A 10,207-nucleotide genomic window follows, 5' to 3' on the forward strand; every position below is an offset into this window, starting at 1 on the left:
GAATGTGGAAAGAATGTATGAAGAATTCTAGAACTTTCTTGCTTACTATTTGAGGAAAATTCATAGACAATGCATGTGTTAGGAAAATGATTTAGGCAGTTTTTTTTTTTTGGAACGTTTGAGCCTTTCAAGTCAACCTTGATTAATTTATCCCTAGTTACCCTTTTTGAGCCTAAACAGTATAATTTTTTATTGTTAAATACTTATTTTGAGCTTAATTGAACACTTTATTATTTTTCATTCCCTGAATTTATACCATGAGCATATAAATATAAATGGGGATTGATTTGTAATGGGTGTTATTTTGTGATTTGGTTGTGACAATAGAAAAATAAAAGGAAAGATTTAGAGGAAAATTCGGAAAAAAAATTTGAGAGTAAAAATAAACTACATTTCTTATGTTTGTTCACATCGAAAAACATAAGTTTGAGAAAGTGTAGTTAAATAATAATAATAATAAATATATATCTATTGTGAATTTTTCTCAATCTTGGAAAATAAAGAGAAATTTGGGGTTGTGTTGGACTATGATGTGAATATCAGGTGTGGTTTGTTTGGATTATATGCTTATGGTATATATGAGCCTAAATGACTATCTTATCCACCGTTACCTAAGCCTCTCAATACAAGCTTTAAAAGACCTTTTTATTCTTTAACATGCATTAATTTATATTAGTGGAGAATAATAAGTTAGCAAGCATATGGAAATATGGGATTTGATGGATTGATGGTGAGAATTCAACATGTGTAAATCATTTTAAATGTGTGTTATATACTGTTCATGGTTGAGTAAACAAAAATGATCAATGGGTTAAGGTAAGTTGAAGAAGTGGTAGAATTGAAAATCTGGATTACTTGTCAGTTATTTTTCAAAAATTATATATGCTTGTCATTCATTAATTTTGAGGCTTGAAAATTGTGGTTATCTTAATTCATTTGTTTAGTGTCTATGTTTATTTGTTTAGTTTATCTTGAGTCTTGTTTTCTTTGCTTGAGGGCGAGCAAATGTTAAGTTTGGAGAAGTTTGATAAACGAGTTTTAGACTCATTTATCTATGTCTTTTTAGGTAGAGTATTAGGTGTTTAGTTTTGTTTTGTTCTATTTTACTCTTTTTTTTTAATGTATTTTTAGGTGTCGAAGGGCTTAGGTGACTTAGGTGTGGAAACATGGTGGAAAAACCAACAAAAGGGCAAAAATTGGTGGAAAACAGGGTTTTGAAGCAATTTCTGCGACCGCAGGAAGGCTGTCTTGCGGCCGCAATTCTAGAGAAGTTTTGCATTTCTAGGGCATTCCTGCGACCGCAGGATATGTCTAGAAATATGAAAATGCAGATTTTTAATGAAGGGTGTTTTGGTCATTTCATGTTTAGAAAAACGCTAATTAGGCTTAAATCACGATTAAGGAGAAAAAAGGAGTCACTTCTGCAAATCTAGACTGGGATAAGAGTTTTAGGAGTGCTTTGGAGGAAGATTGGATTTATCATTTGGAGTTCTTTTCTTCTCTTTTTACTTTTAGTTTATGTTAATTTCATGTTTATGGATTTCTTAGGGATAAACATGAACTAAATTCTTTTTGGGGTTTTTAATTGAATCTCTTGAAGCTTTATTGTGAATTAATGCAAGTTTTCAATTTCTTCTTCATCTAAGATCTATTCAATTTGTGTTTATTATGTATGTGATTGATTGCGCACCATTTACATGCTATTTATGAATTTGAATCAAAATCTGAGAAGTGAGATTTGGATATGCTAAAATTGAATAGACATAGATTTCAATTTAGAACAAGAGTATCAATTTGGTCTATGTGATTTAGGCCTGAGTTCAATGCTTCCTATTGTTTAAATTTCTCATAGAAATATAGAGAATTTGCATTAGGTCGAGTTTTATATTTCTTAACCTGAATATTTAACTCTTTTTCATGTCTTTCATCTTAATGAGAAGAATTATTTTTGTGGTTACATTAATGAATAATAAAGTGGATAGTAGAGGATATTAGAATCCCTAATTTCTCATATATATATTTGAATCAAGTTTACTACAAGATTATTGTTCTTTGTTGTTCTTCATTTAATTTTGTTATTTATTATTTTTAGTTTTAAAAATTCCAAATTTGATTACCAAATAGAAAATAAAATAGGCTATTGGTACTTGATAATCAGTCTCCGTGGGAACGATATCGGTGTTACTGAAATAAACTACAAAAGTGATTACATATACTTGCGTAGCTTTAAATTTTTGCAACAGTAAGGGGGTGAGCTAAAAGTCCAGTAAGGAAGTACAAGCAACATACAAAGAAAATACAACAAAGCATAATCATATCGTAAGACTCATATAACATCATATCCATACATCATCATACATCATACTTAAACGTCATCATCATACATCATGCATAAAAATTATCATCGTACATCATTAGCATATTCAAGCATCAACATCATAGACATCATCATCACATCCTTGTGAACATGGCCCCCTCTCTTGTCCATTTCACATCTTGAGGTAAACAGGAGGCTCTGGTCCTTGAATAACCTTGACGCGTCCGCACTATGAGTTACGTCATACATTAGTAACTCGGATTATGCCTTTATATCCTTAGTAACCCCTTTGTTGTATCGCGTTTAACACGCTAACAACCATTCACTTTTTCATACAGTATACAAAACACATGCAATCCAATCAGATCAACACAAAGGAAATACATGATTCATCAAATTCATCACACCATCTCAAAATAGCATTTTATACTTCATATCACATGGTACTTCATCATACATAGCATATATCCTCATACAAACCAATCTTACCGTTTCATAGCACAAAATAAAAGATTCTATCTAACTTCCTTACCTCAGGTCCGAGCAAAGCAAAAATGGAATAAACTTCACAACGAGCCTATAATTATAATCAAATAGTATTCTTTAACATCACATGATATTTCTTGTGCCCAACACATATACCCCATTTGTGCATGGGCCATGCACACATGGTGCAACTCATGGACATTTTTCACATAGAACCACAAAAGAGTAATGTCAATTCTACCTATTATCCATGCATGGTTTTCATGTAAAAATTATATGATTGAATAGTAGGCATATATTTGAACGTAAAAGTGCATTTGTATGCGACATGCATATGTGGAAGCATTGTTAAAAAGTGACGTTAATAACGATAATTTCTACACGCTTATTTCTAACTTTTCAAATAAAAAAATTTAGCAACATGATTTCTTCACCATTATTTATTTCTTTTAAATCCCTAAGTTGATTAAACCTCTTAATACATTATAAAAATAATTTATTTAACAATTTTCTTAGTTTCTCAAAAATAATAATTCTATTTATTATTTTAAATTGCATAGAAAATAACAAATATTTAAATTATTTAGAAGTACTTATAAATTTCACGTTTCCTTTAAAAAATAATATTTTCTTTTAAATTAACAAAATTACAAGATTTGGTGTGAGAAAATATAATTTAAGTGTGGGAAAAATATATTTTTACTTGTATTATTTAAGGCTTAATTTTATGTAGTGTAAACACATATATGTTAAACAAAATAATTATTTTTAACGTATTAATCTAAACTTTCAGCAACTATTTATTTTGTTTAAAAGTCACAGGTGAATTTAAACTCAACATTTTCTTATTTAAAATAAAGAAAACTGCACTTATTAAAAATGTGAAAATTCATGGTTACATTTAAAAATGTCATTTTAATATATACATAGTTTAGGGTATTAATTTATTTCAACAAACACACACTATTCCTTCCATTTAAAAGACATTTCTCATTTTTTCCCAAAACTTCCAGCAACAAATTAAACACTAAAAAATCATAAACTTTGAATTAAAGCTTATATTTTCTTCATAAAATATATAAAAAAAACTGTAGGTATTAATTTGAGTAAAAATATCATTTTAATGTGAATTAAAATACTCTTTTAATTTCATAGAATCAACATAGTAGCTGGAACACCACTTATGCATGCAAATCATTATTTCACCAAAAAATTTCACCAATTATATACAAAAATCAGCAAGCATCTCAACATGAAATTCATCTTTTAAGTCATGCTTTTCAAAACTCATACAATAACCTACATTCTTAATAAACACAAATCCAAACACAAGCCCTAGCATGCACCTAGTAACATATTATCACCCTAAGAAAGAAACCCTAACATCATTTTGATATTTAAATTATAGGCATATCTCAAGTCAATCATGCATAAGGCATGCTACAAGAAACCCTAGGGCCAAAACCCACAACATGCTTCCATCTGTTATTGTTTGCCAAAAACCCAAGAAATTCCTAGCACGTTTCTAACATGTATATGTGACACAAAATATATCAACACAACATACATCAAACCCTATAGGCCAAAACCCTCAATTAACAATTTTCCCCAACCTCATAAGCATATGAACATATGAACCCTATCAAAATACAATATCACATAAAATCCTAGCCCACACACCTAGACCGAATCTCCCATGCATCCAACAACACAACCTTTCAACCCAAAATCAAAAGAGAAACAAATCAACATACCATCATCTCATATAACCCAAGAAAACATAAAAACAATAGGGATAAAGATTCATTACCTCTCTTGATTGTAGAATCTAGAACACACAAAGTGACAAATACCCAAAACTATAATCACCCCTTGTTCAAGCCTAGGATTTTCGAAAAGCCACATGAAGAGAAGAAGAAATCCAACAACACAAACAAAAACACTTGTCAAAACACTAGAATCAAAATAAGAGAGTCTAGAAACCACAAGTATAAAGATACATACCCTAGATTGAACATTTTTCCTCTTCTTTTTCTCCTCCTTCTTCTCTTTCTCTCTCTAAGTCGCCCACTCTCTCTCTCCTTCTCTCACTAGGCCGACGACTCCAACAAGCATAATGCTCTCTATTTTTCTTTCTTTCCCTTTTATCCAACCTAAGGCAGTAACTAGTCCTAATGGGAAAATGGGTAAGTTTCCTCTTTTTGTTTATTTTCCTTTACTTTGTTTTTATTTGATTGAAAATAAATAAATGGAATGAAATCCTTCCCTTTCCCACCTATCGTCATCCACCACTACTTTCCCTTTCCTTATTTTTTATATTTTTTTTCTTCTTTTAATTAAATAAAAATAATTCTTATAAAAGGAAAATAAAGATGTGTAGAAAATTCTACTGTAGGTGCACCATGCAACCATGCACTTGCACACACTTAATTACTAAGGTGCATTACTACCTTCCATACACCTTGGTGCATTCAATCAAAACTCATTTTATTCACAAATTAAATTAATTAATTAATAATTAACAATGAAATACACACAATTTCTAACAAACAATTAAAACAATTAAATAAAATAATAAAACAATTCACAACACTTAAAAATTAAATAAAACAAAGCATGAAATTATAAAATAATTTTTTTAAAAAAATTGGTGCGCTACAAAAAATTAGAAGTGTTCTACTATGAAAAATATATATGTATAATTTAAGCAAAATTGTCCTAATAATTAGAAACAAAGCTAAAGAAATATTCATATTTTTATAAAAACTACAATCATACTCAATCAAGGTTCTTATCATTGGAATTAAAATATATCACCAAAATTTAAAACAAAACAAAATTTTAAAAACAACGTAATAGCAAAAAAAAAACAAAAAATTTACAAACTTAACAAAATTTTACCCTCAAATTCAACATAATGAATAGTAAATAACCATTAAACTCACTACCCCCAAACTTAATTTAAACATTGTCCTCAATGTGTCAAAATATAAATATAAATTAATGTTTACAAGAGGTTAGAGTTTAGAGTTTAGAGTGGTCGTATCTTATCGTGGTGGATTGTTAAGAAAGAAAAAAAAATATTTAACAAAAAGTAAAACACACAAAAGTGAACACGAACACAAGCACACAAAAATAAACACACAAAACAAATAAAACACAAGTTACCAAGAGTAATTGCAAGCAATCAAATAACTATGTAAATAGGATCCTCAAGGAGGATTTCTTCCACTTCATCGGTTTTTAATTCTAAAAATAGTTTTAATTTTTTACCATTAACTTTTAAAATATCACCATTTTTAGGATTTTCAATTTCAATAACTCCATGTGGAAAAATAATACGAACAATATGAGGACCGGTCCACCTAGAGTGTAACTTTCCAGTGAATAAATGCACACGAGAGTTGTATAAAAGGACTTTTTGACCAAGAGAAAAATATTTTCTCACAATATTTTTGTCATGATAAAATTTCATATGATCCTTATATTGTTTTGAATAGTCATACGCATCATTCCTAATTTCGTCTAGCTCATTCAATTGAAGCTTTCTTTTCTCACCTGCTCTATCTAAAGAAAATTTAACTGCTTAATTGCCCAATAGGCTCTATGTTCTAATTCAACAGGTAAGTGGCACACCTTCCCATACACAAGTTTGTAGGGTGACATGCCAATGGGTGTTTTGTACGTGGTACGATATGCCCATAATGCATCAGTGAGTCTTAAGGAACAGTCATTCCTAGTTGGATTTACAATTTTCTCTAAAATGTGCTTAACTTCCCTATTAAACACTTCAACTTGACCACTAGTTTGTGGGTGATATGGTGTTGAGACTATTTGTGTAATGCCATATTGTTTCATCAAATGTTCAAATGACTTATTACAAAAATGTGTACCGTTATCACTAATGATAGCGCATGGTGAACCAAAACAAGAAAATATATTCTCTTTCAAAAACTGAAGCACAACTTTGTGGTCATTAGTGTGGCATGCAATAGTTTTAACCCATTTAGAAACATAATCAACTCCAACAAGAATATAAAGATTACCAAAAGAATTAGGAAATGGTCCCATAAAATCAATGCCTCAAACATCAAATATGCTAATGATAAGAATAGGATTCAAAGGCATCATGTTTCTTTTAGTCACACTTCCTAACTTTTGACAACGCTCACAAGCTTTACAATATATATATGTATCACGAAAGATAGTAGACCAATAAAATCCACCTTGTAAAACTATAGCAGTTGTTTTCTTACCACTAAAATTTCCTCCACATGCATGATCATGACAAAAATATATGATTTTAGGTTTGTCACAATTTGAAATGCATCTTCTAATTATTTGATCAGGGCAGTATTTAAACAAGTAAGGGTCATCCCAAATAAAGTTTTTCACCCCATAATAAAATTTAGATTTATCACGCTTAGAGCAATGAGATGGTATGCCTTTTGTGGCCAAATAATTAACAATAACAGCATACCAAGGCAAGGAAGAAACATACATCAATTGTTCACAAGGAAATGTTTCAGTGATAGGAGTGCATTTATGAGTATTTTCAACAACTAGCCTAGACAAATGATCAGCAACAACATTTTCAGATCCTTTTTTATCACATATTTCTAAGTCAAATTATTGCAAAAGAAGGATCCAATAGATTAAACGAGATTTAGCATCTTTTTTTTTACAATAGATATTTTAATACAGTATGATCATAATAGACAATAATTTTAGATCCTTAATAAGACCTAAATTTCTCCAATGCAAAAACAACAGCATGCAATTCTTTCTCGGTTTTGGAATAATTTAATTGAGCACCATTTAAAGTTTTGATAGCATAGTAAATTACATGAGGTATTGTTTTTCAGGTCTTTGTCCGAAGACAATACCTATAGCAAGCATCACTTATTTTTTCAAAAGGAATTTTCCAATCAGGAGGTCGAATAATGGGTGCAGTAGTCAAAATATTTTTCAATTTATTAAAGGCAACATGACAATAATTATCAAAGACAAAAGCATTTTCTTTTCCAAGTAAATGGCATAAAGGTAGAGAAATTTTGCTAAAGTCTTTTATAAATTTTCTATAGAAATCGGCATGGTCTAAGAATGATCTAATTTCTTTCACAGTATTAGGTGGGAGAAGTTTTGAAATAAGATCAACTTTAGCTTTATCAACTTCAATTCCCTCAGAGGAAATCACATGTCTTAAAGACAATTCCTTTTTGAACCATAAAATAACATGTTTCCCAATTAAACACAAGGTTTTTCTCTTTACAACAAATCAAGACAAGAGAAAGATGGTGCAAACACTCATAAAAGGTAGATCCAAACACTGAAAAATCATCAATAAATACTTCAAGGAATCTTTCAAACATGTTAGAAAAAATTGAAATCATACACCTTTGAAAAGTCGCAAGTGCATTGCATAATCCAAAAGGCATGCGACGATAGGCAAAAGTCCCAAAAGGGCATGTAAATTTAGTATTTTCTTGATCTTCTAGGGCAATGGGGATTCAGTTATATGCCGAATAGCCATCAAGAAAGCAATAATATGCCTGACCAGCTAAATGTTCAAGCATTTGATCAATAAAGGGTAAAGGAAAGTGGTATTTTCTAGTAACATTATATAGATTTCTATAGTCTATTCACAGTCTCCACCCCGTTTGTACTCGAGTAGGGATTAATTCATTTTTCTCATTTTCAACAACGCTGATCCCCGACTTTTTAGGAACAACTTGGATACAAACCCATTGACTATCATAAATAGGGTAAATGATACCCAAGTCTAATAATTTAATGACCTATTCTCTAACTACTTCTTTCATATTTAGATTTAACCTTCTTTGACATTCTCGAGTGGTTTTAGCATTCTCTTCTAGTTGGATTCTATGCATACATATGGATGGGCTAACTTTTTTAATGTCTCCAATGGTCTAACCTATGGCTTCTTTATGTTTTCTAAGGACATCTAACAATTTATCTTCTTGTTCTTTGTCTAAGGCGAATGCTATGATAACATGAAATGTTTCAAACTCACCTAGAAAAGCAAATTTTAAATTTTCTGGCAAAGGTTTTAGGTCTAACTTTGGAGACTCAAAAATTGATTGAATATGCTCTAGGGGTGAAAAATGCTCAGTTGTGGTATTATTTAAATGCATAGATTCCAACAAAGAATTCACATCATTTATAGAATCATCAACATGTAAGTTCATACCAAAATATTTTTCACAAAAGTTAAGCAAGTCATTTCCATAATCTTCAAAAATATTCTCAATCATGTTAACTTCATGCACTTCCTCACACTTAACAGATTTAGCAACATTAAATACAATCAATTCAATAGTCATATTTCCAAAATATAATTTCAAAACGCCATTACGACAATTAATAATTGCATTAGATGTAGCTAAGAATTGTCTACCTAAAATGATAGGAATTTGAGCATGAATATTTTCCATAGGTTGAGTATCAAGAACAATGAAGACAATAGGAAAGTAAAATTTATCAACCTTTATCAAAACATCTTCTATAATGCCTCTAGGAATTTTCACAGAACGATCGGCTACTTGAAAAGTTATAGAAGTAGATTTTAGTTCACCAAGACCAAGATGTTTATAAACAGAATAAGGCAACAAATTCACACTAGCACTCAAATCAAGTAAAGCATTGTTAATAAAATGATCACTAATAATGCGTGAGATTGTGGGACACCCAGGATCTTTACATTTAACAAGACTATTATATTGAATAATGGAACTAGCTTGTTCAATTCAAAATGTCTTTTTAGGAACATTAGTGTTTCTTTTTACAATATAAAGATCCTTAAAAAATGTAGAGTAGGCAGGAATTTGTTTAATGACATCTAAGAAATGGATATTGATGCTAACTTGCTTAAAAACTTCTAAGATCTAATTATATTGTCTGCCTTTTTTAATTGGACGTAATCTTTGTGGGAATGGGGCTTTTGGAATGAAAGGATGGATTGGAGTATCCTCCTTCGAAGAGTCATTGGCATTAGAACTAGAAGGTTGACTCTTTTCTTTTTCAACCTCGAGTGTGTAATCGAGTTTCACAATGTTCTTTCCGGACCTAAGAGTTTAAATTGATTTGGCTTCTCCATTATGGCTAGACTTTCCTATCTCATATTGACATTTTGGATTTGGGATAGGTTGACTAGGAAATGTTCCTTTTTCTCTATCAACTAAACCAGTAGCCAGTTGTCCTACTTGTGTCTCGAGTTTGGTAATTGATTGAGACTGGTTTTGTAGGATTTGTTGAGTGGATTGCACAAATTTTTGTAAAGTATCTTATAAGGAAGATTTCCTTTATTGTGGATATGGTTAATTTTGTGGGGCATGAGTTTGGTTTTCCGTGTTGTATTGGTGGCCTTGATTCATTAGAGGCTGG

This window comes from Humulus lupulus, chromosome 8, assembly GCF_963169125.1.
Source record: "Humulus lupulus chromosome 8, drHumLupu1.1, whole genome shotgun sequence".
Classification (NCBI taxonomy): Eukaryota; Viridiplantae; Streptophyta; class Magnoliopsida; order Rosales; family Cannabaceae; genus Humulus; species Humulus lupulus.